Source organism: Phyllobates terribilis, unplaced genomic scaffold (assembly GCF_046119375.1).
Source record: "Phyllobates terribilis strain yellow unplaced genomic scaffold, ASM4611937v1 Scaffold_13__5_contigs__length_258822181, whole genome shotgun sequence".
NCBI lineage: Eukaryota > Metazoa > Chordata > Amphibia > Anura > Dendrobatidae > Phyllobates > Phyllobates terribilis.
Genome location: NW_027362773.1, coordinates 183,004,402 through 183,029,266, shown reverse-complemented (window position 1 = coordinate 183,029,266; position 24,865 = coordinate 183,004,402). Strand labels below are relative to the sequence as shown.

General features: G+C 42.3%; 3 non-coding genes across 3 annotated transcripts; all 3 read left to right on the top strand.

The window, feature by feature from the left end:
• The first annotated feature begins 5,166 nt into the window (after positions 1 to 5,166).
• On the top strand, positions 5,167 to 5,248 carry TRNAS-AGA (transfer RNA serine (anticodon AGA)). The gene has a single exon. It is a non-coding gene; the product is annotated as a tRNA-Ser (tRNA).
• A 728-nt stretch (positions 5,249 to 5,976) lies between these two features.
• On the top strand, positions 5,977 to 6,048 carry TRNAQ-CUG (transfer RNA glutamine (anticodon CUG)). Its single transcript has one exon. It is a non-coding gene; the product is annotated as a tRNA-Gln (tRNA).
• Positions 6,049 to 6,951: 903 nt separating this feature from the next.
• TRNAS-AGA (transfer RNA serine (anticodon AGA)) lies at positions 6,952 to 7,033 on the top strand. The gene has a single exon. It is a non-coding gene; the product is annotated as a tRNA-Ser (tRNA).
• Positions 7,034 to 24,865: the final 17,832 nt, after the last annotated feature.

Here is a 24,865-nt window from a genome sequence, read left to right as displayed (position 1 = left end):
ATTCCCATTCATCGCTTCACACCCACACATGGGTATACGCTTCCTCATTTCGGCTGTTTTTTGCTCTTCTCCTTATCCTCAGCCTCCATGACCACTATACCACCAGGGTGACCGTGGTCCATGTTGCCAGCATTGCAAGTTCCTCTGTCCTAATTTTTGGCAGCTTGTGCTTGGAAGGCATAGGCAAAGACTATGGGAGACCCACTCCCCAATAATGGGAATAATGTTTTTAATATGCTGTACTGCATGGCTCTTGTAAGGGACATTGCAAGTTCCCCCATCCTAATTTTTGGCAGCTTTTGCTTGGAAGGCATAGGCAAAGACTATGGGAGACCCACTCCCCAATAATGGGAATAATGTTTTTAATATGCTGTACTGCATGGCTCTTGTAAGGGGCATTAAAATCGTCTTGTTAAGCTACTGTGACCTCCATGTCTCTTCCAAGGGTCGTTAATATTGTCTTCTAATTCCACTGCGACCTCCACCACTCTTCCAAGGGGCATTAAAAGCGTCTTGTTAAGCTACTGTGACCTCCACGTCTCTTCCACAGGGCGTTGATATTGTCTTTTTATTCCACTGTAACCTCCACCACTCTTCCAAGGGGCATTGATATTGTCTTTTTATTCCACTGCTACCTCCACCACTCTTCCAAGGGGCATTAAAACCGTCTTGTTAAGCTACTGCGACCTCCACATCTCTTCCAAGGGGCATTAAAACTGTCTTTTTAAACCACTCTGAACTCCACGTCTCTTCTAAGGGGCATTAAAACCGTCTTGTTAAACCACTCTGAACTCCACAGCTCTTCCAAGGGGCATTGACATGTTGTTTTTAATTACCTCTAACCTCCACGACTCTTGCAACGGGCATTGCATTTCCTCCTAATTTTTGTCAGCTTTTGCTTTTCAATGCATAGGCAAACACTAAGGGAGACCCACTCCCCAATAATGGGTAGAAGGTTTTTAATACACTGTAATCCACATCTGTTTCAAGGGGCATTGCAGTGCCTAATAATTTTTGGAAAGCCTTCCATTCCCTGCTTAGGCCAACAGTGTACAGGAGATCCAGTTGCTATAAATGGAAAAAACGGTTTAGTTAAGGCCCTCTGACCTCCATGTCACTTCCAAGGGGCATTGGAGTGCCTCGAAATTTTTGGTAGGCATTGCATTCACTGTATGCCTTATAACTGTGTAGCTGAACCGCTCCTTTTGGTACAGAAACATATTCTACAAGACATGTGTGGTTGGCTGGCCTGATATTGATGTGAATGGTCCCTGTTCCTCCTGCTCTTTCTCCTTTGCCACCACCTCATCCATCATTCATCACCTGAAGCTTTGTTTTAACGGGAGTCATAGAACTGGGATAGTAGCAGGAAAACATCCAGCAATCCTCGAAGGAGGTAGAATATGCGCCAAAATGCTGACCACCTCAGGCCTAGCTGCTACTACATACATGCGCTTGCATTCCAAGGAACAGAAAGCCAAGGAGGTGGATGGCCTCATGATCATGAATAATTTACTCATTGTGTAGGAGGCCGATCACTGCTGCTGTCTACCTATTGAACTTTGTTTTGAAGCCTGTTTGACCCAGGACCCGCAATCCTCTATGTCTGGAGGACGTGTTGCATCCCAGTGTCCAACTGTGTCCCGGCTTCCACAATATTAACCAAGTGTGAAGGCGTCAGTGAGATGGACCATTCCTGGCCACATTCACTTGTCCACGTGTTTGTGGTTAGGCTGTCCTTCCCACTAAATGCACTGGGGAGGGCACAGGTAATGTTTTGGTATGCACGCTTGTGTATAAGGCGCACCGGGACAAATAGGGGCAGCTGGGGACCGTTTATGGACACCCGGCCACCCCCACGCGGCTGGGGACTGTGTGTGGGCACCCGGCCGCGGGGCGGCTGGGGACTGAGTATGGACACCCGGCCGCCCCCTGGCGGCTGGGGACCAAGCGTGGACACCCGGCCGCCGGGCGGCTGGGGACTGAGTATGAATACCAGACTACCGACGCAGCCATGACGTGGTGGCCAGATTCCACCTCCACATGCCTAAAAGGCCCAATTTCAAGTGCAAGCAAGCTAGCAGTATGGTATTGCAGCCTGGGGGTGGGTGGGTGGCAGGCTGCATACTTGCGCTTGTATTGAAAGTTATGGGGGAGGTACAATTGAACACTGCCCTGGGACAAGGACTTGCACAGGGATAGTTGCAAGTCTGCATCTTCTGATGCGGCAAGGATCACTTCTGATGGGCACACTTTTAGGCAGTGACCTGGGTGTCGCAGATGCTTCCAGGGGTCTTCCCCATGCTGTTCCCATGTATTTTTAGCACTGTATGCATGTGTCACACAGCACATGGCCAGATAAGGTTGTAAAATGTTAAAATGACATTTCCCGGTGAATGCATTTGTCACGGTTGAAAGCAATACAAACGTGCAAAAACTCATAAAAAATGCTACTTGTGAACATAGCCCAAGGTGTGGAGGAGTATTTTTGTTTTTGGTTATTTATTTTACCTTATACACAAGTCTTTACCCTGGAAAGGATGTTCCTTAACCCCTTTCCGTCCTGGTCAGTAATAGTACGCACCAGGTCGGGAAGGCCGGTTCAGCGGGGGCTCCGGCGGTGAGCCCACACTGAAGCGAGCACATGTCAGCTGATTATTCGAATCGCAATCCACCCGCAGCTGTTAACATGTTAAATCTCTGACAGTTGCATTTAACTCGTGCTTCCGGGAGTCCTAAGCCCCGCCCATCAGTGACCCCGTCACGTGATCGCGGGTCACCAATGGGTGGGCATGACAACTCAGGGTCTGCAGCAGATGCCTGTGGTTGTCATGTCTCAATTGCTATGAGCGCCACCTAGTGGTCAGCACTCATAGCAAGTGAGCATTTCTCCTGCATACAAGCGATCTGCTCATCGCTTGTATGCAGTAGAAGCAATCAGACAACTGCTGCTTCTAGTCTCCTCTGGAGACTATAGAAGCAAGCAGAAAGTGTAAAAAAAAAGTTTTTTAAAAAATAAAAAAAATAAAAAATATATAAAAGTTTAAGTCACCCCCCTTTCGCCCCATTCAAAATAAAATATATATATATATATAAAAAAAAAACACATACACATATTTAGTATCGCCGCGTTCAGAATCGCCCGATCTATCAAAATAAAAGAAGAATTAATACAATCATTAAACGGCGTAACGAGAAAAAAATTTTAAACGCCAGAATTAAGTTTTTTTGGTCGCTACAACTTTGCAATAAAATGCAATAACGGGCGATCAAAACATCGGATCTACCCCAAAATGGTATCAATAAAAACATCAGCCCGGCACGCAAAAAATAAGCCCTCAACTGGCCCCAGATCCCGAAAAATGGAGAAGCTAAGGGTCTCAGAAAATGGCGTCATTTTTTTTGGTTTTTTTAGCAAGCTTTGGATTTTTTTTTCACCCCTTAAATAAAAAAGAACTTATACATCTTTGGTGTCTATGAACTCGTAACGACCTGGAAAATAATGATGGCAGGTCAGTTTTAGCAATCTGTGAACGTGGTAAAAAAAGGACCCAAAAAACAACTGTGGAATTGCATTTTTTTTGCAGTTTCACTGCACTTGGAATTTTTTTCCCATTTTCCAGCACACAATATGGTAAAACCAGTGATGGTGTTTAAAATTACAACTCGTCCCGCAAAAAATAAGCCCTCACATGGCCATATTGAACGAAAATTAAAAAAGTTCTGGCTCTGGGAAGAAGGGGAGCAAAAAAGGAAAACACAAAAACAGAAAGACCCATGGTCGTTAAGGGGTTAACATATTTCACAGGAAAGCACTTTCACTTTCATTTTTGAACGTTTTATTATGAGCCTGTAAAAGTGGCTTAATACCTCTGACCACGTTGTTGACAGCAGTGACCTGGGGGTCAGAAATGCTTCCAGGGGCGATCCCCATGCTCTCCCCATGTCATTTGAGCACTGTCACTATCGTTTTGGGCACTATTTAGGCTTTCTACAGACTGCCGGGGGAGCCGTCGCAAAAATGTTCGGGTCTCCCATAGATTAACATTGGGCTCGCTGCTCAGGTCGAGCACCCAAGTATCACAGTGAGCTCGGCCCGAGCTTCGAGCACCCGAGCATTTTAGTGCTCGCTCAACACTAATTAGAACTCAGATCACTGGATTCAGAGTGAATTTCTCACATTTCCACAATGTACACATGCTATTTTACCATTTTCAAAAGAAAATCCAGCCAGCTTCTTTGGTCAAATCTCAGTGGAACCTGCGAAATTCTTTGTTCACAGCGGTTTTATCTTTTCTGCTCACACTCAATTTGCCAATGCACATGGTTTAACATAAAAAGAGAAAGTTAAAATCCACATGGCAAAAAAGATATATCTATCAAGAAAGTTTAACTCAAATGTTAAACTTGACTTCATGAAGCAAAACTCATATAATCTATCTCACACCAAGCAATCGTACTCTATGACTTGTGCCAATGTTCGCATGTCACTTTTTCCAGGTGGTTGAAACTGACCAGGATTTCAAGCCAAAACGGCCTCAAGAAACGACAGCGATTCTTTTCCTGAATCACCCTTTTAAGTGTTTTCCAGCATTTTTGTAAACATAGTTTGGTGACGTTTTTCTAAGTATTGTTTTGGGCATCAATTGAGTTTGTTTAAGGTTCTTTTTTGCTCGCAAAATGCTGTGAACGTCACTCAGGAACCTTCCAGGGGTCTTTCTAACCTACTCATTGACTTGTATAGCAAGTATAAAGCAAGCAAAATATACCTGAAAAATGATATGCTCACTTCTATTAACCGCTTGGCGTTTTGGGAAATGTAATGAGGTTAAAAGACGCTCAATACCTGATCATATGAACAGCAAGTCTTTTTGCATGGAAATGAATCAGTTCAAACTTTTGAGCATTTTCAAAGCCTTTTTCAGGAGGTGTTTGGAACAAAGTCACTCGAAATCCGCCTTATGAATTTTAATAAACCTTGAACTGTAAAAGGTTCCAATTGATGATACGTTTAAATCAGATTTTTACATTTCAGTGAGGCCTGGAATTTTGTTTCCAATTGAAATCTTCCATTTTCTGAAATGTCTTCCAGAAGGATAATGACTGATATTGATCATGGTGCTCTAAGAAATGGTGTGAAACTCATAAGGATGAAACAACATCTGAGTAGTTGTGGCCGAGTGGTTAAGGCGATGGACTAGAAATCCATTGGGGTCTCCCTGCGTAGGTTCCAGTCCTGCCAACTACATTTAACTTCATGCAACATTTTGACGAATTATCTGAGTAGATCAATTTCCACATTCCCAAGTCTATCCCCCACAGAAATGGTCTGTAATCTTTGGATTGTATTTGTAGAACCAGCTTAACAGCATCTGTAGATCTTCTTTAGAGTAGTCAGCCTGGTGTGATGTCACTTGTGCATCACACCACCAATCAAACAAAGCTCAGAGGGTGCCATCAGGTATGTGGTGCAAATCCTCCTTTTTTTCAGTGAACACATATCACTGCCGTGACCGATGGACTGGGATATGAACTTTGATTTGCACCAACTCTATTTGAATTATCTTTCCGATGGAACCTTTTAGCACACCATGAAAAATCTTTAGGGACTTTTGGATGAGCAGAAGTTTTGCAATTTCTTTTTTTCTCACCCTTTTTCCAGCTAATAGATCCAGCACGCTAATTATTAGCCAGATTTCATCAACATTTTAAAACTGTCCTTGTTGTGATATCATGGAACTTTAAGCACACTTGTGGAATGAAAAGGGAGGAGATATTAATTTACCAATGTGTATTAGATATACATTTGCGGAACAGCTTTAGAACCAGTTTTCATCATAATGCATGAATTCCCAGGTTCCACTGAGATTAGAACTCAGATCACTGGATTCAGAGTGAATTTCTCACATTTCCACTATTTACACATGCTCTTTTACTGTTTTCAAAAGAAAATCCAACCAGCTTTGTTGGTTATGTGGTTCCATGGTGTAATTGTTAGCACTCTGGACTCTGAATCCAGGGATCTGAGTTCTAATCTCAGTGGAACCTGAGAAATTCTTTGTGCACAGCGGTTTTATCTTTTCTGCTCAAACTCAATTTGCCAATGCACATGGTTTAACATAAAAAGAGAAAGTTAAAATCTACATGGCAAAAAAGATCTACCTATCAAGAAAGTTTAACTCAAAAGTTAAACTTGACTTCATGAAGCAAAACTCATATCATCTATGTCACATCAAGCAATCGTACTCTATGACTTGTGCCAATGTTCGCTTGACACTTTTTTCAGGTGGTTGAAACTGACCAGGATTTCAAGCCGAAACGGCCTCAAGAATTGAGAGCGATTCTTTTCCTGAATCACCCTTTTTAGTGTTTTCCAGCATTTTTGTAAACATAGTTTGGTGATGCTTTTCTAAGTATTGTTTTTGGCATCAATTTAGTTTGTTTAAGTTTCTTTTTGCTCGCAAAATGCTGTGAACGTCACTCAGGAACCTTCCAGGGGTCTTTCTAACCTACTCATTGACTTGTATAGCAAGTATAAAGCAAGCAAAATATACATGAAAAATGATATGCTCACTTCTGTTAATCGCTTGGCGTTTTGGTAAACTTAATGAGGTTAAAAGACGCTCAATACCTGATCATATGAACAGCAAGTCTTTTTGCATGGAAATGAATCTGTTCAAACTATTGAGCATTTTCAAAGCCTTTTTCAGGAGGTGTTTGGAACAAAATCACTCTAAATCCGCCTTATGAATTTTAATAAACCTTGAACTGTAAAAGGTTCCAATTGATGATACCTTTAAATCAGATTTTTACATTTCAGTGAGGCCTGGAATTTTGTTTCCAATTGAAATCTTCCATTTTCTGAAATGTCTTCCAGAAGGATAATCACTGATATTGATCATGGTGCTCTAAGAATAGGTGTGAAACTCATAAGCATGAAACAGCAGCTGAGTAGTTGTGGCCGAGTGGTTAAGGCGATGGACTAGAAATTCATTGGGGTCTCCCTGCGTAGGTTTGAATCCTGCCAACTATGTTTAACTTCATGTAATATTTTGACAAATTACCTGTGTAGATCAATTTCCACATTCCCAAGTCTATCCCCCACAGAAATGGTCTGTTATCTTTGGGTTGTATTTGTAGAACCAGCTTAACAGCATCTGTAGATCTTCTTTTGATTAGTCAGTCTGGTGCGATGTCACTTGTGCATCACACCACCAATCAAACAAAGCTCAGAGGGTGCCATCAGGTATGTGGTGCAAATCCTCCTTTTTTCCAGTGAACACAGATCACTGCCGTGAATGATGGACTGGGATATGAACTTTGATTTGCACCAACTCTACTTGAATTATGTTTCCGATGGAACCTTTAAGCACACCATGAAAAATCTTTAGTGACTTCTGGATGAGCAGAAGTTTTGCAATTTCTTTTTTTCTCACCCTTTTTCCAGCTAATAGATCCAGCACGTTAATTATTAGCCAGATTTCATCAACATTTTAAAACTGTCCTTCTTGTGATATCATGGAACTTTAAGCACACTTGTGGAATAAAAAGGGAGGAGATATTAATTTACCAATGTGTATTAGATATACATTTGCGGAACAGCTTTAGAACCAGTTTTTATCATAATTAGAGATGAGCGTTGTTCGATTCGAACTGTTCGCCAATCTCAAATTCGAGCTGTTTTGGGCGGTGTTCGGGCCATTCGGCGAACATGAACGATTTGAGAAAAATTCGGCTGTTCGAGGTTATGTTCGATAACTGTTCGTGCACCAAAATCATAACTGGATTTTTTCTCAGTAATGATGAAAATTAATGTTAATACGTAGTTTGAGTGTACAGCGGGGCGGGGGGAGGGGAAGGGGATGGATCTCTGCAGGAATAATGAAGATTTTCATTTTTTTTTCTCTTTCCCGCATTTACAGTGGGGAGGTGCAATCTGTCAGCCTATCAGCAGCGCACACACGGAGCGAAGTGCTTTTTTTCACACAAGCAAGGGCATGTGTCATTGGCAGTGTATGTCACATGTCCTTGCCCTATAAAATCCAGACATTTTCCCCGTCGCCACCATTTTCTCACTGCTGCAGCTGCGTGTTAGACGGCACCGCTGTTGCTGTGTGCGCTATACCTTGCTAATTTCAAGCCAATTTTCGCACAAATCTACAGATAACTTGGGAGTAGGGAATAGTTGTGATTGCAGTCCTTTTAAGGACTAGGTTACAGCATTTCCTACGACTTTTATCAGGCTGGTCTGTGCTCTTAAATAGATAGGTTGTGGGAGTAAAGACTAATTGTAATTGCAGTCCTTTTCAGGACTAAGTTGCATCAGTTCCAATCAGTTTTTGCCACGCAGGTCTGTGCCAGTGCTGTGCAAGTTTTTTTCACAGCATTTGACTGAATCTAGCAAAGCTAATCCTTTTTGGCCTGTGTTAGTCAGTGGAGTAGTCTATCTGTGTTGCAAGATACACCACCTGTGTATAGAATACCAATTTTTTTACTACACCTAGTGAAGTAAAACCTTTTGGGCATAGCATCATTCTATTAGTCCATCTATACTGACCTCCATAAGGTTGCAAATTGAATATAATTTTTTTCTGCATCTAGCGCTGAAAAAATATTTGTCCTTCTAGCAGTTTGTGGGACTTGTTCTACTAGTCCATCTATACTGACCTCCATCAGGTTGCAAATTAAAAATAATTTTTATCTGCATCTAGCTCTGAAAAAATATTTGGCCTTCTAGCAGTGTGTGGGACTTGTTCTATTAGTCCATCTATACTGACCTCCATCAGGTTGCAAACTGAATATAATTTTTTTCTGCATCTACCTCTGAACAAATATTTGGGCTTCTAGCAGTGTGTGGGACTTGTTCTATTAGTCCATCTATACTGACCTACATCAGGTTGCAAATTAAAAATATTTTTTTGTCTGCATCTAGCTCTGAAAAAATATTTGGCCTTCTAGCTGTGTGTGGGACTCGGTCTATTAGTCCATCTATACTGACCTCCATCAGGTTGCAAATTGAATATAATTTTTTTCTGCATCTGGTTCTGAAAAAATATTTGTCCTTCTAGCAGTGTGTGGGACTTGTTCTACTAGTCCATCTATACTGACCTCCATCAGGTTGCAAATTAAAAATATTTTTTTGTCTGCATCTAGCTCTGAAAAAAAAATGTTGTCCTTCTAGCAGTGTGTGGGACTTGTTCTATTAGTCCATCTATACTGACCTCCATCAGGTTGCAAACTGAATATAATTTTTTTCTGCATCTACCTCTGAAAAAATATTTGGGCTTCTAGCAGTGTGTGGGACTTGATCTATTAGTCCATCTATACTGACCTCCATCAGGTTGCAAATTGAATATAATTTTTTTCTGCATCTTGCTCTGAAAAAATATTTGGGCTTCTAGCAGTGTGTGGAACTTGGTCTATTAGTCCATCTATACTGACCTCCATCAGGTTGCAAATTGAATATAATATTTTTCTGCATCTAGCTCTGAAAAAATATTTGGCCTTCTAGCAGTGTGTGGGACTTGTTCTATTAGTCCATCTATTCTGACCTCCATCAGGTTGCAAACTGAATATAATTTTTTTCTGCATCTACATCTGAAAAAATATTTGGGCTTCTAGCAGTGTGTGAGACTTGTTTTATTAGACCATCTATACTGACCTCCATCAGGTTGCAAATTAAAAATATTTTTTTGTCTGCATCTAGCTCTGAAAAAATATTTGGCCTTCTAGCAGTGTGTGGGACTTGTTCTATTAGTCCATCTATACTGACCTCCATCAGGTTGCAAATTGAATAAAAAAAATTTCTGCATCTAGCTCTGAAAAAATATTTGTCCTTCTAGCAGTGTGTGGGACTTGTTCTACTAGTCCATCTATACTGACCTCCATCAGGTTGCAAATTCAAAATAATTTTTTGTCTGCATCTAGCTCTGAAAAAATATTTGGCCTTCTAGCAGTGTGTGGGAGTTGTTCTATTAGTCCATCTATACTGACCTTCATCAGGTTGCAAATTAAAAATAATTTTTAACTGCATCTAGCTCTGAAAAAATATTTGTCCTTCAAGCAGTGTGTGGGACTTGTTCTACTAGTCCATCTATACTGACCTCCATCAGGTTGCAAACTGAATATAATTTTTTTCTGCATCTACCTCTGAAAAAATATTTGGGCTTCTAGCAGTGTGTGGGACTTGTTTTATTAGTCCATCTATACTGACCTCCATCAGGTTGCAAATTAAAAATAATTTTTTGTCTGCATCTAGCTCTGAAAAAATATTTGGCGTTCTAGCTGTGTGTGGGACTTGTTCTCTTAGTCCATCTATTCTGACCTCCATCAGGTTGCAAATTGAATATAATATTTTTCTGCGTCTAGCTCTGAAAAAATATTTGGCCTTCTAGCAGTGTGTGGGACTTGTTCTATTAGTCCATCTATTCTGACCTCCATCAGGTTGCAAACTGAATATAATTTTTTTCTGCATCTACATCTGAAAAAATATTTGGGCTTCTAGCAGTGTGTGAGACTTGTTTTATTAGTCCATCTATACTGACCTCCATCAGGTTGCAAATTAAAAATATTTTTTTGTCTGCATCTAGCTCTGAAAAAATATTTGGCCTTCTAGCAGTGTGTGGGACTTGTTCTATTAGTCCATCTATACTGACCTCCATCAGGTTGCAAACTGAATATAATTTTTTTCTGCATCTACCTCTGAACAAATATTTGGGCTTCTAGCAGTGTGTGGGACTTGTTCTATTAGTCCATCTATACTGACCTACATCAGGTTGCAAATTAAAAATATTTTTTTGTCTGCATCTAGCTCTGAAAAAATATTTGGCCTTCTAGCAGTTTGTGGGACTCGGTCTATTAGTCCATCTATACTGACCTCCATCAGGTTGCAAATTGAATATAATTTTTTTCTGCATCTAGTTCTGAAAAAATATTTGTCCTTCCAGCAGTGTGTGGGACTTGTTCTACTAGTCCATCTATACTGACCTCCATTAGGTTGCAAATTAAAATTAATTTTTTGTCTGCATCTAGCTCTGAAAAAAAAGTTTTGTCCTTCTAGCAGTGTGTGGGACTTGTTATATTAGTCCATCTATACTGACCTCCATCAGGTTGCAAACTGAATATAATTTTTTTCTGCATCTACCTCTGAAAAAATATTTGGGCTTCTAGCAGTGTGTGGGACTTGATCTATTAGTCCATCTATACTGACCTCCATCAGGTTGCAAATTGAATATAATTTTTTTCTGCATCTTGCTGTGAAAAAATATTTGGGCTTCTAGCAGTGTGTGGAACTTGGTCTATTAGTCCATCTATACTGACCTCCATCAGGTTGCAAATTGAATATAATATTTTTCTGCATCTAGCTCTGAAAAAATATTTGGCCTTCTAGCAGTGTGTGGGACTTGTTCTATTAGTCCATCTATTCTGACCTCCATCAGGTTGCAAACTGAATATAATTTTTTTCTGCATCTACATCTGAAAAAATATTTGGGCTTCTAGCAGTGTGTGAGACTTGTTTTATTAGTCCATCTATACTGACCTCCATCAGGTTGCAAATTAAAAATATTTTTTTGTCTGCATCTAGCTCTGAAAAAATATTTGGCCTTCTAGCAGTTTTGGGACTTGTTCTATTAGTCCATCTATACTGACCTCCATCAGGTTGCAAATTGAATAAAAAAATTTTCTGCATCTAGCTCTGAAAAAATATTTGTCCTTCTAGCAGTGTGTGGGACTTGTTCTACTAGTCCATCTATACTGACCTCCATCAGGTTGCAAATTAAAAATAATTTTTTGTCTGCATCTAGCTCTGAAAAAATATTTGGCCTTCTAGCAGTGTGTGGGAGTTGTTCTATTAGTCCATCTATACTGACCTTCATCAGGTTGCAAATTAAAAATAATTTTTAACTGCATCTAGCTCTGAAAAAATATTTGTCCTTCAAGCAGTGTGTGGGACTTGTTCTACTAGTCCATCTATACTGACCTCCATCAGGTTGCAAACTGAATATAATTTTTTTCTGCATCTACCTCTGAAAAAATGTTTGGGCTTCTAGCAGTGTGTGGGACTTGTTTTATTAGTCCATCTATACTGACCTCCATCAGGTTGCAAATTAAAAATAATTTTTTGTCTGCATCTAGCTCTGAAAAAATATTTGGCGTTCTAGCTCTGTGTGGGACTTGTTCTATTAGTCCATCTATTCTGACCTCCATCAGGTTGCAAATTGAATATAATATTTTTCTGCATCTAGCTCTGAAAAAATATTTGGCCTTCTAGCAGTGTGTGGGACTTGTTCTATTAGTCCATCTATTCTGACCTCCATCAGGTTGCAAACTGAATATAATTTTTTTCTGCATCTACATCTGAAAAAATATTTGGGCTTCTAGCAGTGTGTGAGACTTGTTTTATTAGTCCATCTATACTGACCTCCATCAGGTTGCAAATTAAAAATATTTTTTTGTCTGCATCTAGCTCTGAAAAAATATTTGGCCTTCTAGCAGTGTGTGGGACTTGTTCTATTAGTCCATCTATACTGACCTCCATCAGGTTGCAAACTGAATATAATTTTTTTCTGCATCTACCTCTGAACAAATATTTGGGCTTCTAGCAGTGTGTGGGACTTGTTCTATTAGTCCATCTATACTGACCTACATCAGGTTGCAAATTAAAAATATTTTTTTGTCTGCATCTAGCTCTGAAAAAATATTTGGCCTTCTAGCAGTTTGTGGGACTCGGTTTATTAGTCCATCTATACTGACCTCCATCAGGTTGTAAATTGAATATAATTTTTTTCTGCATCTAGCTCTGAAAAAATATTTGTCCTTCTAGCAGTGTGTGGGACTTGTTCTACTAGTCCATCTATACTGACCTCCATCAGGTTGCAAATTCAAAACAATTTTTTGTCTGCATCTAGCTCTGAAAAAAAAAAATTGTCCTTCTAGCAGTGTGTGGGACTTGTTCTATTAGTCCATCTATACTGACATCTATCAGGTTGCAAACTGAATATAATTTTTTTCAGCATCTACCTATGAAAAAATATTTGGGCTTCTAGCAGTGTGTGGATCTTGGTCTATCAGTCCATCTATACTGACCTCCATCAGGTTGCAAATTGAATATAATATTTTTCTGCATCTAGCTCTTAAAAAATATTTGGCCTTCTAGCAGTGTGTGGGACTTGTTCGATTAGTCCATCTATAATGACCTCCATCAGGTTGCAAACTGAATATAATTTTTTTCTGCATCTACCTCTGAAAAAATATTTGGGCTTCTAGCAGTGTGTGGGACTTGTTTTATTAGTCCATGTATACTGACCTCCATCAGGTTGCAAATTAAAAATAATTTTTTGTCTGCATCTAGCTCTGAAAAGATATTTGGCCTTCTAGCAGTGTGTGGGACTTGTTCTATTAGTCTATCTATACTGACCTCCATCAGGTTGCAAATTGAATATAATTTTTTTCTGCATCTAGCTCTGAAAAAATATTTGTCCTTCCAACAGTGTGTGGGACTTCTTCTACTAGTCCATCTATGCTGACCTCCATCAGGTTGCAAACTGAATATAATTTTTTTCTGCATCTACCTCTGAAAAAATATTTGGGCTTCTAGCAGTGTGTGGGACTTGTTTTATTAGTCCATCTATACTGACCTCCATCAGGTTGCAAATTAAAAATCATTTTTATCTGCATCTAGCTCTGAAAAAATATTTGGGCTTCTAGCAGTGTGCGGGACTTGTTCTATTAGTCCACTATACTAACCTCCATCAGGTTGCAAATTAAAAATATTTTTTTGTCTGCATCTAGCTCTGAAAAAATATTTGGCCTTCTAGCAGTGTGTGGGACATGGTTTATTAGTCCATGTATACTGACCTCCATCAGGTTGCAAATTAAAAATAATTTTTTGTCTGCATCTAGCTCTGAAAAGATATTTGGCCTTCTAGCAGTGTGTGGGACTTGTTCTATTAGTCTATCTATACTGACCTCCATCAGGTTGCAAATTGAATATAATTTTTTTCTGCATCTAGCTCTGAAAAAATATTTGTCCTTCCAACAGTGTGTGGGACTTCTTCTACTAGTCCATCTATGCTGACCTCCATCAGGTTGCAAACTGAATATAATTTTTTTCTGCATCTACCTCTGAAAAAATATTTGGGCTTCTAGCAGTGTGTGGGACTTGTTTTATTAGTCCATCTATACTGACCTCCATCAGGTTGCAAATTAAAAATCATTTTTATCTGCATCTAGCTCTGAAAAAATATTTGGGCTTCTAGCAGTGTGCGGGACTTGTTCTATTAGTCCACTATACTAACCTCCATCAGGTTGCAAATTAAAAATATTTTTTTGTCTGCATCTAGCTCTGAAAAAATATTTGGCCTTCTAGCAGTGTGTGGGACATGGTTTATTAGTCCATCTATACTGACCTCCATCAGGTTGTAAATTGAATATAATTTTTTTCTGCATCTAGCTCTGAAAAAATATTTGGCTTTCTAGCAGTGTGTGGGACTTGGTTTATTAGTCCATCTATACTGACCTCCATCAGGTTGCAAATTGAATATAATTTTTTTCTGCATCTAGCTCTGAAAAAAAAAAATTGTCCTTCTAGCAGTGTGTGGGACTTGTTCTATTAGTCCATCTATACTGACATCTATCAGGTTGCAAACTGAATATAATTTTTTTCAGCATCTACCTATGAAAAAATATTTGGGCTTCTAGCAGTGTGTGGATCTTGGTCTATCAGTCCATCTATACTGACCTCCATCAGGTTGCAAATTGAATATAATATTTTTCTGCATCTAGCTCTTAAAAAATATTTGGCCTTCTAGCAGTGTGTGGGACTTGTTCGATTAGTCTATCTATAATGACCTCCATCAGGTTGCAAACTGAATATAATTTTTTTCTGCATCTACCTCTGAAAAAATATTTGGGCTTCTAGCAGTGTGTGGGACTTGTTTTATTAGTCCATGTATACTGACCTCCATCAGGTTGCAAATTAAAAATAATTTTTTGTCTGCATCTAGCTCTGAAAAGATATTTGGCCTTCTAGCAGTGTGTGGGACTTGTTCTATTAGTCTATCTATACTGACCTCCATCAGGTTGCAAATTGAATATAATTTTTTTCTGCATCTAGCTCTGAAAAAATATTTGTCCTTCCAACAGTGTGTGGGACTTCTTCTACTAGTCCATCTATGCTGACCTCCATCAGGTTGCAAACTGAATATAATTTTTTTCTGCATCTACCTCTGAAAAAATATTTGGGCTTCTAGCAGTGTGTGGGACTTGTTTTATTAGTCCATCTATACTGACCTCCATCAGGTTGCAAATTAAAATCATTTTTATCTGCATCTAGCTCTGAAAAAATATTTGGGCTTCTAGCAGTGTGCGGGACTTGTTCTATTAGTCCACTATACTAACCTCCATCAGGTTGCAAATTAAAAATATTTTTTTGTCTGCATCTAGCTCTGAAAAAATATTTGGCCTTCTAGCAGTGTGTGGGACATGGTTTATTAGTCCATCTATACTGACCTCCATCAGGTTGTAAATTGAATATAATTTTTTTCTGCATCTAGCTCTGAAAAAATATTTGTCCTTCTAGCAGTGTGTGGGACTTGTTCTACTAGTCCATCTATACTGACCTCCATCAGGTTGCAAATTCAAAATAATTTTTTTCTGCATCTAGCTCTGAAAAAAAAAATTGTCCTTCTAGCAGTGTGTGGGACTTGTTCTATTAGTCCATCTATACTGACCTCCATCAGGTTGCAAACTGAATATATTTTTTTTCTGCATCTACCTATGAAAAAATATTTGGGCTTCTAGCTGTGTGTGGGACTTGTTCTATTAGTCCACCTATACTGACCTCCATCAGGTTGCAAATTGAATATAATTTTTTTCTGCATCTACCTCTGAAAAAATATTTGGGCTTCTAGCAGTGTGTGGAACTTGGTCTATTAGTCCATCTATACTGACCTCCATCAGGTTGCAAATTGAATATAATTTTTTTCTGCATCTAGCTCTGAAAAAATATTTGTCCTTCTAGCAGTGTGTGGGACTTGTTCTACTAGTCCATCTATACTGACCTCCATCAGGTTGCAAATTCAAAATAATTTTTTGTCTGCATCTAGCTCTGAAAAACTATTTGTCCTTCTAGCAGTGTTTGGGACATGTTCTATTAGTCCATCTATACTGACCCCCATCAGGTTGCAAACTGAATATAATTTTTTTCTGCATCTACCTCTGAAGAAATATTTGGCCTTCTAGCAGTGTTTGGGACTTGGTTTATTAGTCCATCTATACTGAACTCCATCAGGTTGCAAATTGAATATAATATTTTTTCTGCATCTAGCTCTGAAAAAATATTTGGCCTTCTAGCAGTGTGTGGGACTTTCTCTATTAGTCCATCTATACTGACCTCCATCAGGTTGCAAACTGAATATAATTTTTTTCTGCATCTACCTCTGAAAAAATATTTGGGCTTCTAGCTGAGTGCGGGACTTGGTCTATTAGTCCATCTGTACTGACCTACATCAGGTTGCAAATTGAATATAATTTTTTTCTGCATCTAACCCAGCCAATAGTTTTGGCCTAATACCACAGTTTGGCCACTCAGCTCTGCTCGGTTCCCATCCATTGTTTTTTTGTGCAAGCAACTCCAGAGTTGTGAATTAGTTAACCACCAAAATGAGTGGAAAAAGGCCTGCTGCTGATGGAAAGGGGAATAGGCGTGTTGGGAAGGGGAAAAAAGGTTGTGTCCGTGGGGTAGGTGTTAAAGCTACAGTAACATCTGCAGAAGGAAGACCATCTTCCAGCCAAACTAAAATGTCTACTTCTTTTAGCGGACAATGGGATAAGATCCCTTTCTTACGGCCACGCCAATCGCTACAAATTCCAGATGAGGCACAAAAACAGCAGGTTCTTCAACGGATATCAAGTGCTCCTTTAAGTGGGCTCTCCTCCACATCAACTTCAACATCACAAATACTCCAGTCCTCAAAGGTGTCACCCCAATCGCACTTGCTTCCTCACAGCTCCCAAACCTCCAGCTGCCCGTCTGAGTATGAGGTAGAACAGATGGTTGAGTCTGTAGAGCTGTTTACTCATACTATAGCCTGGGAATCAGAGGTCGGCTCCAGCGCTTCTGTGAATCCAGACGAGGAAATGATCTGCACTGATGCCCAGAATCTTTATGAGTCGGATCCAGGACCAGACGCTGAAGGTTCTGACCATAATGTAGACCCTCATTCCCAAACTGTAACTCCTGTTGGTGGAGACAATGAGGAAGACGATGATGAGACTCAAATACCTAATTGGAGCGACAACTTTAGTTTTTTGTCAGGGCAGGAACAGGTTGGCTCTGAGGACGACGGGTGTGATAACGCACAGGGTGATGATGATGAGGTTGGAGATCCCACTTACTGTCAACCCACAGTCAGCCAAGAGATGAGGTCAGCAGAGGTGGTGGAGGAGAATGCTAGTGACGACGAGGTCAAGTTGCTCCTTCCTGGACAGAGACGTAGTACTGGAAGCACGTCAACAACTGCATCCTCAAACACATCTCTGCCTCAAGTCGTTGTGGCTCTTCAGGTCGCATGGGTGCTAAGCCTTGCATAGCCTGGGCATTTTTTCAGATCGATAAAGATGACCCTATTCGTGTTATCTGTAACATTTGTCAGCAGAAGCTAAGTAGAGGCCAAAAAATACATAGTTTGAGTACTTCATGCATGAACCGGCACATGGACATGAAGCATAAGTTGCAGTGGGAAGCTCACTGTGCTACAATGCGGCCTAGCCGGCCGGGCCAACCACCGTCTGCCATATCTTGTGCATCCGCGGCCTCTTCATCCTCTGTGACTGGGGGGACAGCAGTCACACCTGTTTTGGGACGCAGACCTGCCACCTCTTTACCCGCAACAGCCAGCGTGATTAACAGGTCATCATTTTCTTTGGAGGTGGTAACACCAGCTGGTGTTGAGCACTGTCCGACATCGATAGCACCACCTTTGGATCAAGGCAACCTAACATGTCCGCCTGCATCTTCCTCACAGACTGGCAGTTTGCCGGGGACACCCTTATCAACCCCGTCTAAGCACAATAGCCAGCCCTCGGTCCCTCAGATGTGAACAAGTAAAAGACCATTTCCTCCTAGCCATGAGAAAGCTAAGAGGTTGAATTTCACCATCTGCAAGCTCTTGGCTACAGAAATGCTGCCTTTCCGCCTGGTGGACACAGAGGATTTTCGAGACCTTATGTCCGTCACAGTGCCCCAGTACCAGATGCCCTGTCGGCACTACTTCTCAAAGAAAGGTGTGCCTGCGCTCCACCAGCATGTCGCACACAACATCACCGCTTCTTTGAGAAACTCTGTGTGTGACAGGGTGCATTTCACCACAGACACTTGGACAAGTAGGCATGGACAGGGGCGTTACATGTCGCTGACTGGGCACTTGGTAACTATGGTGACAGCAGGACAAGGGGCTGCTGTCCAAGTCTTGCCGTCCCCACGAGTTGTGCGTCAATTCTCTTTATCTCAAAGTTCCTCCACTGCTTCTGCCTCCTCAACCTCCTCTCGGTCCTCCACCTGCACCCAAAGCCTGTCTGGTCATGCCACAAGCTTTCTAATTGCGCAGAAGGGATCCTGCACACCTCTTTATTATGTTGGCAGTAGGGATCAACGTCATCAGGCGGTTTTTACTTTGAAATGTCTGGGAAATGTGAGTCACACAGCTGAGGAGTTGTGGTCAGCTCTGGAGAACCAATTTCATGAATGGTTGTCTTCACTGGACCTGAAACCAGGGAAGGCCGTGTGCGACAATGCTGCAAACCTGGGTGCGGCCCTTTGCCGGGGCAATGTCACACACGTGCCTTGTATGGCTCACGTGTTGAACCTGGTTGTCCAGCAATTTTTAGCCCACTATCCCGGACTAGATGGCCTTCTGCAGAGGGCACGGTCGCTGTGTGCTCACTTCCGCCGTTCGTATCCCGCAGCTCAGCGACTTACATCTCTACAGAAGTCGTTGGGTCTGCCACTTCAGCGGCTAAAATGCGATGTGCCTACCCGGTGGAATTCAACTATGCACATGTTGCAGCGACTGTGGCCGCACCGACAAGCCCTGGTGCAATACGTTCTGACGTATAGCCTGGGCCAACGAGATCCAGAGGTGGGGCAAATCACGCTGGAGGAGTGGTCTCAGATCAGGGAACCTTCTGCACAGTTTTGAAATGGCGACGAAGATGTTTAGTGCTGACGATGCCATTATCAGCATGACTATTCCGGTGATTTACATGCTGGAGCACATGTTAAACAGAATTCGGAGTCAGGTGGTGGCACAAGAGGAGGTGGAGGAAGTAGAGGAGGAGGAGTTGTATGCGGAAGGGCTAACATCTGCAAGGTCCAGACGGTCGGCAGCACCAAGGCGGCAGGCATGTGAGGGTGGGGGAGATGGTTTTACCAGGGCTCATGGTAGCAGCCAAACTAGTGAGGAAGGTGCAGGAGCCCAGGAAGAAGTGTAGGACGAACTGATGGAAGACTCATCAGATGAGGGAGACCTTGATCACATTTCTGTTGTGCGAGGTTGGGGGGAGAGGACAGAGGAAGGAAGCATGATTGTTACCTCGCCACCAACACAACAGGGTCTTGGTGCTCCTGGATGCGCAAGACACATGGGTGCCTTCTTGCTGCACTACCTGCAACATGACCCTCGGATTGTCAGAATTCGAAGTAATCCTGACTGCTGGGTTGCCACACTCTTAGATCCCCCACACTCTTCGATCAACCTTTTCATTTTAATAAAGACCAAAAAATGGTCATTTTTGAAATTATAAGCATTAGCAGGTTATTAGAAACTGAAATCAAACAGTTTTCAAATCAAAACTTTATTCTAGGTGATGTTAGATTTGCACATAGGACCCCTTGTTCGAAAGGAGCTTCTGAACTCTCTCGTCCATTGAATTTGTCAGGTTTTGGATGGTTTCTGCTTCAATTGTTTTGCATGAGGACAGAATACCCTCCCAGAGCTGTTGTTTAGATGTGAACTGCCTCCTGCCATCATAGACACTCCTTTTGATGATGCTCCAGAGGTTCTGAATGGGGTAGAGGTCAGGGGAGCATGGGGGTCACACCATAAGTTTGTCCCCTTTTATGCCCATATCAGCCAGAGATGCAGATGTGTTATGTGCAGTATGAGACGGTGCATTATCATGCATAAAAATGATCTTGCTGTGGAATACACGGTTCTTCTTCTTGAACCATGGCAGGAGGTGCTGTTGGAGAAACTCCACATACATTATGGAGTTCATCTTTACCCCTTCAGGTATCCTAAAGGGGCCGACAATCTCTCTCCCCATGATTCCAGCCCAAAACATTACTCCACCTCCTCCTTGTTGGTGCTGTAGCCGTGTTTGCGTGGGGTGTCCATCAACCAGCCATCCTCCACTCCATCCATCTGGACCATCGAGCGTTGCACGGCACTCATCCGTGAACAAAACAGTTTTGAAATCAGTCTTCATGTAATGTTTGGCCCACTGGAGCCGTTTCTGCTTGTGTGAAGTGGATAGAGGAGGTCGACAGGATGGCGTACGCACAGCTGCAAACCTCTGAAGGACCCTGCATCTTGTTGTTCGGGGGACGTTGGAGGCACCAGCAGCTTCAAAAACTTGTCTGCTGCTATGACAAGGCTTTTTTGCCGCTGCTCTTTTAACCTGACGTAATTGCCTGTAGGAAAGAGTCCTCAATTTGCCCTTATCAGCACGCACACGTGTGTACTGTGAATCAGCTACATACTTCTTGATTGCCAAGACACTTCATCCTGATCATCGCACAATGTTGATTGTAGTCATGCCTTGACCTAAACACTCAACAATTTGTTGCTTCTCAGCAGCCGACACATCCTTTTTCTTTCCCATTTTGGCAGAAAATGTAGGCTGCTTAATAATGTGGGACAGCCTTTTTAAGTAGTCTTGCCTTTCATTGGACACACCTGCCAAACTAATTAGCACAGGTGTCGGCATTTGCTTACAGTGATATAAAGAGCCCTGACACACATCACCATCAATGAGTTTAACTGACAAACAAACAAATTCTTCCCTTATCACTCCTAAACACTTTTTGCATAATAATTTGGAACACGGTGTACATGTGCTTTTCCACAAAACACCAGTGGTTCACGTAGTGAATCTTACAGTTCTAACTTGCCAACCGTGGTCTGTATGGAGTTGTTCAATAAAGGGCCCAAAATTAAGATAACATAGACGGGAGAGGTCTCTATGAATAGGAATTCCTAAGAATTTGATACCCTGTGAGGGCCAGGCAAAGGGAAAGTTGGACTGGATGGAATCCTGTATGGATTTGGGGAGGGAGACATCGAGGGCCTCAGACTTCGCTGCATTGATTTTAAAATTTGACCATGTATCAAAGTGATCTATTTCAGCCATAACAGCATGGATGGATATATGTGATTGAGTGATATATACTAGGATATCATCAGCAAATAGAGAGCACTTGTACTCGGTGCCTCCCACCTCAATCCACCTAATATTGGGGTTATGGCGAATTGATGAGAGCAGGTGCTCCGTCACTAGGATGTATAAGAGAGGGGACAGAGGACATCCCTGCCTTGTCCCATTGGTGATTATGAAAGGTGATGAAAATGTTCTGATGCGCCCCCTGGGCCTTGGGACACCCGGAGCCGGACCCTTTTTGGTGGATGCTGGTGGTTGTAGTCTCCGTGGCGGCGACCCGGTTCCGTGGCTCAGGGCGGTCAAACCAGTGGCGGAACTATTTATGTGGTTTTGATGTTTAAAAATCCGACTACGCCACCCGTGGATTGCGGTCAGAGTGAACCGCCGCTGCAGGGCAGACCGCTGAGGCTGGTGTTGTGGGTGCAGCAGAGCGTAGCATAACTCCCCACGGGAGGAGTATAGCCTCAGGGCAGTGTATGCGGAGGATGGGGGTGATGGTGCAGGGCAGCAGCAGTAACGACACGGAGTCAGTGAAGCAGTCCAGGGCCTTTACTCACAGTTCTTATTATCCAGACCACTTCTGCAGGTAACGGCTGCCCACGTCGTACTGTGCTCACCAGGTGAGGGGCTCAGACAACTCCCAGATAACTTTGGAGCGCTTCACAGGACCCCCTTTGTGTGTCCTTTGTCTGGCCTTTCTTACCAACCCTTCTGTCCGGCTGCCTCGGGCCTCCTCTTGGTAAACTTGGCGTCAGTTTCCCTGACCCTATGTGGTGCCTTCCTAGTGGATGTAGTGAGGGGCTGCGCCACATAAAATGTCACAGCCTCCGGTTTCTAGCTGAGGGTCGTTTCCCGCCTCCACTAGTTTCGGGGACCGGTCTCCCCCTTTGGCCTGACCCCTCCACGCAGGTGGATTCGGGCGTGCGGTGGCGACTCGCCTGTCCGCACCCCTGGGATCCCTTCGTTACTCAATCCTGGAGCCTTCTCCGCTCCTCTTCCTTCCTTCTCCCTCTTTCAGGCCTGGGCTTCTGTTACTAGGCCCGCCTCCGGAGCAGAGCTCATGCAGAGCCCCTGCTCCCTGTCACTTCTGCTCAGACTTCTCTGCACTGAACTAAGATGGTGCCCACCTTTTATACTCCCTTCTCAATGCACCCAGGAACTGCTTACTCCCTGCTCCTGCACTACAGGGTTCCCCTTCCTCAGTGTTCCCTCCCCCCACTCCAGATAGGGACAGGGACTGTCGTGCCCATCTCAGGGGCATATTGGTCGCCCTGCCCCACGGCAATGTGGTGTAATGCATGCAGGTGTCGGGTCCTGATCCACACTCCATACTTACCTGAGAGTGAGATATCACACCTCTGGGTGAGGTGCAATACCTCTGTAGAAACCGAACTCTCAGGGTGCTACAGTTCCATTTATCTTCAGCCTAGGTGACCTATTGCGATACAGGGCCGTGATTGTGGCTATAAAAGGGTCCCCTAGACCCCTACCCCAAGCTTTTTAAGAGAATAATATATGGCGTGCCAGGAGACTCTATGGAATGCTTTCTCAGCATCCAACGAGAGTATCTAATTACAAATTTTTAACTGCATCTAGCCCAGGAAATACTTTGTGCCTAGTAGCAGTGTCTGCTAGTCAGCAGATTATCGGGCTGTTAAGCAAGCTACACCACCTGTAGTTTGGACACTTAATTTTTTCAAAGGAAATGCTTCGGGACCACGGGATACTCAGTGAAGAGCATCAGGAGGCACCTCGAGGCATAGGGGCTGGGACTGGCGGTAGGATGCCTTGCGGTGGACAGCCGAGCTCGATCCTTATAAAAACTTTTTAACTGCAGCAGCTTTAGTGGACGCTACTGGAGCTGGAATTACGCGGCTGCTAGCATGAGACTTGCCCTTCAATAGATCCTTGTAAAAGGATTTAAAGTGTATTCATTCAAATTAGAGAGACAATTTAAATTAAAAAGCTTAGAGCTGCCTCCACCACAGGGGTGCTCGCTCGACCCACCAGCGGATAGGCACCTGTATTGGGAGAGGGGGGCTGGTAGTCAGGGTCCACCGCGGCTCTGGCACAAACCCGGCGACACGGAGGTGGCACGGGCAGGAGCTGACTGGCCGTGTCGGCTTCTCACTTTTTGGATTTTAGAAGGGCATGACATGCCTATATCTGTGTCTCCCCCTCCTTTTACTCCTCCACCTCTTTTCTTTTCGCATGAGTAAATGTACTTGTCACTTTTCCATGTGTTAGTTATGTCTTCTGAGCAGTTTGTCAGCTTTTGGACACCTTTTGAAGGTGTTTTCTATGTGTTTCTATGTGTTTTTGTTTGCCTGCCATTGGTTTTAACGGTGTTCGACGAACAGTTTGGCGAACACAAGGGTGTTCGACGAACCGAACCGAACTCGAACACTACGGAGGAGGCTCAACACTAATCATAATGCATGAATTTCCCAGTTTCCACTGAGATTAGAACTCAGATCACTGGATTCAGAGTGAATTTCTCACATTTCCACAATGTACACATGCTCTTTTACCATTTTCAAAAGAAAATCCAGCCAGCTTCATTGGTCATATGGTTCAATGGTGTAAGGGTTAGGACTCTGGGCTCTGAATCCAGTGATCTGAGTTCAAATCTCAGTGGAACCTCAGAAATTCTTTGTGGAAAGCGGTATTATCTTTCTGCTCACACTCAATTTGCCAATGCACATGGTTTAACATAAAAAGAGAAAGTTAAAATCCACATGGCAAAAAAAATCTATCTATCAAGAAAGTTTAAATCAAAAGTTAAACTTGAGTTCATGAAGCAAAACTCATATCATCTTTGTCACACCAAGCAATCGTACTCTATGACTTGTGCCAATGTTCGCATGACACTTTTTCCAGGTGGTTGAAACTGACCAGGATTTCAAGCCGAAACGGCCTCAAGAAACGACACCAATTCTTTTCCTGAATCACCCTTTTTAGTGTTTTCCAGAATTTTTGTAAACATTGTTTGGTGATGTTTTTCTAAGTATTGTTTTGGGCATCAAATGAGTTTGCTTAAGTTTCTTTTTTGCTCGCAAAATGCTGTGAACGTCACTCAGGAACCTTCCAGGGGTCTTTCTAACCTACTCATTGACTTGTATAGCAAGTATAAAGCAAGCAAAATATACCTGAAAAATGATATGCTCACTTCTGTTAACCGCTTGGCGTTTTGGGAAACTTAATGAGGTTAAAAGACGCTCAATACCTGATCATATGAACAGCAAGTCTTTTTGCATGGAAATGAATCTGTTCAAACTATTGAGCATTTTCAAAGCCTTTTTCAGGAGGTGTTTGGAACAAAGTCACTCTAAATCCGCCTTATGAATTTTAATAAACCTTGAACTGTAAAAGGTTCCAATTGATGATACCTTTAAATCAGATTTTTACATTTCAGTGAGGCCTGGAA